Below are 9,569 nucleotides of genomic sequence, written 5' to 3' on the forward strand. Positions count from 1 at the left end.
AGTATGTAATATGGAAGAATGAAACATGTATAAGGTAGAATAATACCAGTTTAGATATCACAATCAGAAAGATAAGGAATTCAATCAAGATGTGATAAGTCTAAAGCAAAAGTACGGTTTAGACAGAGACCAATCATATAAAATCCAATCTAATCAAATCAGAGTTGTATCAAGACCTATATGAGAGTTTTTCTTATCCGACAATAATCACTTATGAACCAGTGATTGTACAACAAGCCTGTTGTTGTTGCCATAACCATCCAGTACTTTACAAGGGTAAAGGATGAATCATCCAATCAAGGATCCAATTAAACAATCAAGTCCTATGTTTCAAGAAATGAAAATAAAAGGAAACATTCGACTATAACAGTTCAATCCTCTCCTACACCAACTACGTAGTTATTGGGTTTGAGTTATTACTTATTTTTACCCAATTTGGTGCTCGATACTTCTCCCAAGACTCAATGCTCATAAGACATTCAATCAAAATCAACCAATGAATAATTCTCATATGGACTTTTATTAGTTCATCAGTTCTATCAAATTAGTCCTTTCGGACAATTAATCTTCCAATCAAACCAATCAACAAGTCTTATATGGAATTTTATCAGTTCATCAGTTCTATCCAATTAATTTTTTTGGACAATCAATCTTGAAATCATTCCCAAGTAATTCATTTATGAGTAGTTGGGACAATCATTTATGAAAAAATTTAGTTGAGATCATTCAATTTAGTTAAATAATGAAGATGCAAAGACTATCAAATTTCATCACGACTATCATCATGCTCACATCCCAATCATAATCATACATTTACAAGTTCAAGGCACTAGACTCAATACTTAATCATGTTCATCTAATATTATTCAAAATATCATAACAGTTTATGAAGTAAATAGTCAAACATCATTTGTTCAAGAAAAAGTTCATCCAAATCATCAATTATGTAATATTATGTAAAACTATATTAATTTTAAGGAAAATTCTCAAGAAAAACAATCACAAGGACTCAATTCATTCATAATTCAATCATCACAATTGTGCGGACTCAATTCACTCACAAATCAACCTATCACAATCATGGGGTACATGAAAGAACAAACTCTATTATTTAGTTTAGTCTTACATACCTTAAAAGCTCCACAAATCTTGATGAAAAGTCTTAACTTGAAAAGGAACAATCAAGATACCATTTCTTGAAATTTTTGGATTTTTTTTCTTGGAAACTCTATGTTAGGATTTAAGATATCTCTTAGATATTCATGTATGTATGAATAAATTTTGATTAAAATCTTGAAATCTATGAAGAAGAGCTTACCTTGATGAAGAACGTTGAAAGAGAACTCCTAACTTGATGTTTTTCTTGAAAATTCTTGAGCGTTAAAGTTTAGGAGTGAATGAGAGGAATTTTAATGAGAAAAAACTGATTTCTACATTTAGGGACATTAAAATAACTCCCCAAAGTATTATAGGACAAAAATACCCTTAAATAAATTAAAAGGGCTTCGATTGGCTTAGGCAGTGGAGTCTGCGTCCTCTCTGGGTTGTGGAGCCATCACGGACTTTTGCCAGGATGGAGCGTCTCCAGTAAAATGGTCATAACTCCTTACTACGAATTCCAAATGAAGAAAACTTAGTGGAATTTGAAAGAGGACACGTAGATCCTTAATTTAATAGGTTATATACCACCTAAATCTCAATATTCTAATAGATATGGTCATTTAAAGTTTACCCTTATAAGATCTTATATGAAAACTCAACCGGTAAAGGATCTTTCAACTCGACTTAGTACTAGAGGTTCCTTATGGATATAATTCACCTCTAATAAACTTTAAATACTTAGTAATTTATCCTGACTGATATATACAATTAGAATTCATCGAGTTTGAGTCTATACATATATTAAGAATGGTTGGAGTCTTGGTTAAAATTTTTGGGGTATTACAAAACTCCTCAATTTTTGCTTTCCTAGGCACTCAGGGAAAGTAGTGGTATAGGAATGCATTCCTAAACTTATCCTTAATAGCAGTCTCAGCATGACTCTCCTCATACTGATTGTACTAGATATTTACAATATCTTTCAGCTGATAGGAAATAAGCTCAAATCCCTCGATCTCGATCACATGCATAACTTTGAGGATTTTCCACATCTCATCAATGAAGTTCTAGGGATCCTCCTTAATTTTGAATCTAGTGAAGACTTGTGGGTTCATCCTCAAAAAGTACCTCATTCTTGTACTAGTAGATGGCTCTTGAGAGCTAGACTAGAGACCTAGAGTGCTTTGACGGCCTGACTAGGTTCCATCAACTAAGAAAGCATAGTGATAGCTCCTCTAAAATCGGCCTCAAAAGTGAAGATAGAATGATCAGTCTGTGGAACCTCCTGATTTCCATTGTTATTCTCAAGCTCAGGTGCTTGGGCCCTATTTCTTATCTTCATTCCAGATGGTGGAGGCATAATAGTCAGGGGATCTCATTGTCTACGATATTGATTTGAATGAGAGTGCATTTTTAAGAAAATATTTAAAAATGTATAAATGCATGAGTTAGAAGAACATTTCATAGAATTAAACTATATCGCATGAACTTTGAGTATAAGAGAAGTGAGACGATTCCTAAAGTCCTGTAGCCTCTCTATTATAGATCTGGTGCGCTTCTTGATCTTGGGCGCATCTATGAGCCCATGTGTCATGCTTTCCCATAATTGTTAGTTTTTTTGGAAAAAATGTTGGAGCTAAATGGTATGTTTTGTATGAAATACCAATCAAGTGCAAACTAAGGTATGTGTTTAAGTAAATGCAGGAAATTTGGAGAAGCACAAGAAATAAGGGAGAAGATTAGTGTGCAGGCATGACATTAGCGCACCACGCCAAAGCCAAAACTTCATAGGCATATTGCAGAGGCTTTAGTGTCATACCTCGCCAAGAGAAAAACAACAAATTCTCTACAGGTGCGATAATGGCGCACTGCGCCAGCATTCAAACTACAAAGATATTTTCTTAGTGCTATAGTGGCGCACCGCGCCACTGCAGCCCCAAAGACTTTTTATTTGTTTATTATTATGGATTCGACAATAATTGAAGGAGTGCATTTAAATAGATTTTTTAGGGCTGGTAAGAGCAAGCGACTGTGTTTTAGATCTGAAAAAGAAGTAAAAGCAAGAAGTTCACAAGCATTTTTAGGTTCTTTTTCTTCTTCTTTTCTTGTTCTAATTAATTTGTATGAAATAAGCCCTTGTTTTTATCATTTGAAAATGAGTATCTAAGAACCCAAAATAAGGGGCTATAACTACGAAGTCATGGTTTAATATTATTTGAGCTTGGTTGATGATGGATTATTAATTTTAATGACTCTTGCATTCTTGTGTTTATGATTTTAATGTTTGGCCAACATTAGAATATATGTGTTGTCTATGTTATATTTGAAAGAGGACAAGTAGATAGATCAAAGAATGGAAGGAATGTATTCATACTAGATAACCTAGGATGATTCATATATAGGATGTTCATGATACATACCTATATACCATATTTTCTTATGATAAATGATGATAGTTTAAATTCATATTTATTGTTTAATGCCTATCACTGCTCAATGATGTAGTTAGGTTAATGATAAAGATAGGAAATTATAAGTCGGAAGACCATGATTGGATTAATAACTCTTTTTAATCAGTAATTAAATAATCCAACAGAGACTGAGATGGAAGAATAGTAAGCTTGACTTCAAGTTATGCTATAGCCCTAGAATTTCTCATAATTTGATTAAGAGACGTAACTACTGCATTGTTTTTATTTATAGAAAATTTTGTTACATCCAAAACCCTTAACAAATTATCTCAAATCTATCACACAATCGTAATTAGTGTAGTTCTTTGGAAAGAAATAATTTACCTCATTAAGGTTCTTGTAGGTTCGATATCTGGCTTGAAAGAGCTGTTTTACTACTTGAGAGACTACGTATACTTGCGTGTACAATTATAGCCATAACAAGTTTTTGGTGCCATTGTCGGGGACCTTAAAATAGGCAATTTGTCTTTTCTAAGTTTCTATATTGATTGTGATAGTGTTAACAACTTGGTCTTAGCTGTAAATTTTTGCAGGTAACTGAGACATTACAATGGAAAAGGATAAGGAGCTTGTAGATCCATTATCCGAGCCTGAACAATTCTTCTAGAGAAAAAGGCGAACAGCAACTTCATAATACCCAACACAAAAACTCAATCTGGTGGATAACCACAACTTGGAAGGAGAGGTCTTGCTATAGGAGGTCCCTGTGGAGATGACAACCAGGACAGTACGTGATGTGGCAGTCCCACTTACAGCGAATGTCACCTCCAGCATTCAAAATCCTCCAGTTGGAGTAAGATTTGAACTAAAACAAAACATGGTGCAACTGTTGCACTCTAATGCCTACTGGAGTATGAGCGACACATATATGCCTACTGGAGTATCTCCTGAATATGTGAGGTTATTATTATTTACCTTTTCTTTGTTGAGGAAAGCTAAGAGGTGGTTAAAGTCAGAACCACCAAATTCAATCACTTCATGGAATGATTTAGATCGCAAGTTTCTTATCTGGTTCTTCCCGTCAGGAAAGACAGCTAAGTTGAGGGCTTAAATTTTAAACTTTAAACAAAAATCTGGAGAAACTTTATACCAATCTTGGGATAGGTTTAAATACCTACTCATTAGTTGTCCTCACTATCATCAAGCTAATGAGGTGTTGGTCCATACCTTCATACAAGGGTTGGAACCCAACACCAAAATTCTTCTTTATTGTGCTGCAGGTGGACAAGCATTGGATTAAACCTATGATGATCTGTTTACACTGTTGAATCATATATCTCAAGGGAATTCTAAATGGACTAGAGGGAACTCCAGACCGGTGGTGCAGAAGCAAGCAGGAATGTTGGAAGCTGATGCTATGACCGCTTTGATGGCACAAATTACATCAATGCAAAATATGATGTCCACCCACTTTAATAATTTGGCATTGGGGAAGCAACAAGCTTCCATAAATATGGTTCAGCCACAACCACTATGGTGTGAAGTTTGTGGAAGTAGTGAACACACAACAGAATACTGTGGATCAAATCCTGAGTGAGTAAATTTTATGGGTAATGCACCTAGGAGTGGTGGTAATAAGAAATATGAAAGCACTTACAACCCAAATTAGAGAAACCATCTGAACTTCTCATTTGGTGGAAATCAGCAAAACCAACATCAAGGGCAGACCCAATTCAAACCAAAAGGAGGTGGGCAATCATACAACAATCAAGGTCAAGGATACAATAATCAAGGTCAAGGTAATCAAAGCTTAGAAAATCAAGAAGCATGAGTATTAAGGACATGTTGAAATAGACCATGACGGACAAAGCTAAATTAGCTGCAGATGTTTGGCAGAATCAGTTAGCTACTCAGAATTTAGAAAAATAGCTTGGGCAATTGGCAAGTGCATAGAGTTCTCAAAAACAAGGTGTTTACTAGGTAACATTGACCTAAATCCCAAATAGGTGGATGTCGTGAGTACTTGTAGTGGACTCCCCCTAGCTGAATTGGATCTAAAAATAGGTGAATGTTGTGATTACTCGCACTGGTCTCCCCCTAGCTGAATTGGCTCTAAAAATTAAGACAGTAGAGGTGAAAGGTAAAGAATGAGTTGGGGATGAAGGTGAATCCAGTGGACCAAGGGTAGTCGAAGAACCAAAAATAAAACCTCCTCCTCTATTCCCACAAAAGTTTAAGAAGAAAAAGGAAGATGAGTGCTTTGTAAAGTTTATAGAATTGCTAAAATATGTACAAATTAATTTACCTTTGATTGATGTTTTGCAGGGAATCCCTAAGTATGTCAAGGACATTATAGCAAAAAAGAGAAAGTGGGCTGAGTATGAAATAGTAGCAGTCACTAAGGAGTGCAGTTCTAGAATCTTGAGCAAACTTAAGCTTCCAACCAAGAAGAAAGATCTGGGGAGCTTCATGGTGCATGTTACTATTGGGAAGTGTGTGAATTAAAGAGGACTATATGATTTGGGTGCAAGTATAAACTTGATGACAACCTCTATGTTCAAGAAATTAGGCTTAGGAAATCCTAAGCGTACCACCATCTTATTACAACTGGCAGATCACTCTGTAGCTAAACCAGATGTAGTCATTGAGAATGTCTTAGTCCAGGTGGGATTTGTCATTATCCTTGTAGACTTTTTCATCCTATACTTTGACCCAGACCCAAAGGTTTCCTTCATTTTGGGATGCCCACTCTTGGCAATAGGAGGGGCTTTGATAGATTTAGTGGCCGGATGACTCATAATAAGAGCTCATGATAAGGTAGAAGTATTTGATATGTACAACACATTAAAATTGCCTGCTATATATGAAGAGTTATCTGTGATAATAGTAATTAATGAAGCAAGGGTAGAGAAATATGTGGAATTAAGGGATCCACTAGAAAAAGTGTTAGTGGGTCAAGTCATAGAAAGTGATGTAGCAGCACAAGAAATTGTTGGTGTGTTAGAGGCCCACAATGTGAGCATGTGGAAAAAAAAGTAGAACCATTGAATAGAGTGTTGGGTCCTTCACCCAAACCCTCAATTGAGGAAGCTCGTAAATTAAAGTTGAAACTATTGACGTCCCATCTCATGTACACATTTCTTGGTCCCAATGATACATTATCGATAATCCTCTCATCTTTTTTATCTGAAATGTAGGTTTGAGCAGTTTTGGAGGTGCTTAGATGAAGAAAGAAAGCTATGGGCTAGAAAATGGCTAATCTACATAGGATTAGCCTAGCCTTGTGCATGCATAGGATCTTCATGGAGGAAGGGAATAAACCAGTTGCACAAACTCAATGTAGATTGAATCCAGTAATGAAAGATGTGGTGAGGAAAGAGGTTATTAAGTGGCTAGATGCATGTATCATATACCCCTTCTTAGACAGCAAATGGGTAAGTCCAGTACAGTATGTGCCTAAAAATAGAGGAATAATTGTGATCACAAACAAAAAGAATGAGTAAATCCCAAGTAGAATAGTAACTGGATGAAGGATTTGCATGGATTATAGCAAGTTGAATGAAGCTACAAGAAAAGATCACTACCCATTTCCTTTTATTGATCAAATGATAGATAGGTTGGCAGGGCAGGAATACTAATGTTTCTTGGATGGATATTCAAGATATAATCAAGTCTCAATTGCACCTGAAGATCAGGAGAAGACTACGTTCACTTGTCCTTATGGAACATATACCTTTAAGTGTACGCCATTTGGGCTGTGCAATGCTCCGACAACTTTTCAAAGGTGTATGATGGCAATCTTTCATGACATGGTCGAAGATTCTATGGAAAGTTTTATGGATGACTTCTTAGTTTTGGGAAATCATTCGATTTATGTTTGCAGAACTTAGAAAGGGTGTTAGCAAGGTCCAAAAAGACAAATCTTGTCCTAAACTACAAAAAATATCATTTTCTAGTAACGGAAGGGATTGTCTTAGGCACAAAGTGTCAAAACAAGGGTTGGAAGTAGACAAAGCCAAGATAGAAGTGATAGAGAAGTTACCACCCCCGATTTTAGTAAAAGGAGTATATAGTTTTTTGGGACATGCAGGGTTCTGTAGAAGGATCATCCAGGATTTTGCACAAATAGCCAGGCCTATGTTCAGTTTTTTGGAAAAGGAAATGAAGTTGACATTCGATGATAAGTGTATACAGGCCTTCGAGTTACTAAAGAATAAGCTAACGGGAGCTCCAATCTTGATTGCTCCTAACTGGGAGTTACTTTTTGAGCTTATGTGCGATGCTAGTGATGTAGCAGTAGGAGCAGTATTGGGATAGAGAAAAGAAAAGATCTTCCACTCTATTTATTATGCAAGCAAGACTCTTGATTCAACTCAGGTCAACTATACAGTCATCGAGAAGGAGATGCTAGCGCTAGTTTATGCATTCGATAAGTTTAGATCATATCTGGTAGGTATTAATTAATTGTTTACACTGACCATGCAACTCTTATGTACCTATTCAACAAGTAAGATGCAAAGCCATGACTCATAAGATGGATCCTATTGCTTCAAGAATTTGATATCGATATCAAAGATCACAAGGTCTGTGAGAATTAAGTTTCCAATCACCTTTCCAGGTTAGAGAGTTCGACACACGTTGGGGAACAAATGCAGATCAAAGAATAATTCCTTGATAAGCAACTTTTAGCTCTTGAGTTGACTAAATTATCGTGGAATGCTGAAATAGTCAATTACCTGGTAAGTGGGGTGTGTCCCCAAATGCAATCTCACAAAAAAGAAAAAATTGATGCATGAGGCTCGGTTCTACATATGGGATGAGCCTTATTTATTCAAGCAAGGTATTGACTGAATGGTTAGGAGGTGTTTCCAGAAACTAAGGTGTTCTAAGTGTTGGATAGTTGTCACTCATCGCCATATGGTGGCCATCATAGAGGAGATCTTACTGCGCATAAGGTACTTCAATCTGGTTTCTTTTGGCCTACATTGTTTAAAGATATTGTAGGGTATATGAAGAACTGTAATCAATGCCAACGAATGAGCACCATCTCGAGAAGACACGAAATGCCATTGAGATACATCTTGGAAGTCAAATTTTTTATATATGGGGCATGGACTTCATGGGTCCATTTCCATCATCTTGCGGAAACCAGTATATCTTAGTGGAGGTAGATTACATGTCAAAGTGGATTGAGGCCATAGCTCTTCCCACCAATGATTCAAATCTTCACTCGATTTGGCACTCCTATAGCAATTATTAGTGATGGAGGATCACACTTCATAAATCAAATAGTGAAGAATCTCTTGGTTAAGTATGGGGTGAGACATAAAGTTGCTACAACATATCATCCGCAAACTAGTGAGCAGGTTGAGGTATCCAACAGAAAGGTAAAGCAGATATTACAAAAGATTGTGAATACAAAAAGGAAAGATTGGTCAGAGAAGTTAGATGAAGCACTTTGGGCATACCAAATAGTATACAAACCACCCATCGGTACCTCTCCATATCAGATGGTATTTGGTAAAGCATGTCAATTACCAGTTGAGTTAGAACACCGAGACTATTGGGTAATCAAGAAGCTGAATCTTGACCCAGAGTTAGCAGGGAGAAAGCAGTTAGACCAATTACATGAATTGAAGGAATTTAGACTCCAGGCCTATGAAAATGCCAAGCTTTACAAGAAGAAGACAAAGCGATGGTATGATACGCACATCATCAATCGCACTTTTGAATTAGGACAAAATGTACTTCTTTTTAACTCTAGACTCAAACTCTTTCCAGGGAAGTTAAGATCCAAGTGGAGTGGCCTTTTTGAAGTAGTAAGTATGACGCCTCATGGAGTTGTGGAACTGTGGAATGCATAAACAATTTCCACATTTTTAGTTAATGGGCAAAAATTCAAGCACTACTTTGGTAATTATGTGGACCATAAAGAGGAAGTTGTAGAGATAGAGAATGAATAATTGAGGCATTGAGTCATTCCACGATGGTAAATAATGCACTACACGGGAGGCAACCGTGAATTGTATTTTAACATAGGACTAAAAGTTTGTAATTTTT

Source organism: Solanum dulcamara, chromosome 1 (genome assembly GCF_947179165.1).
Source record: "Solanum dulcamara chromosome 1, daSolDulc1.2, whole genome shotgun sequence".
NCBI lineage: Eukaryota > Viridiplantae > Streptophyta > Magnoliopsida > Solanales > Solanaceae > Solanum > Solanum dulcamara.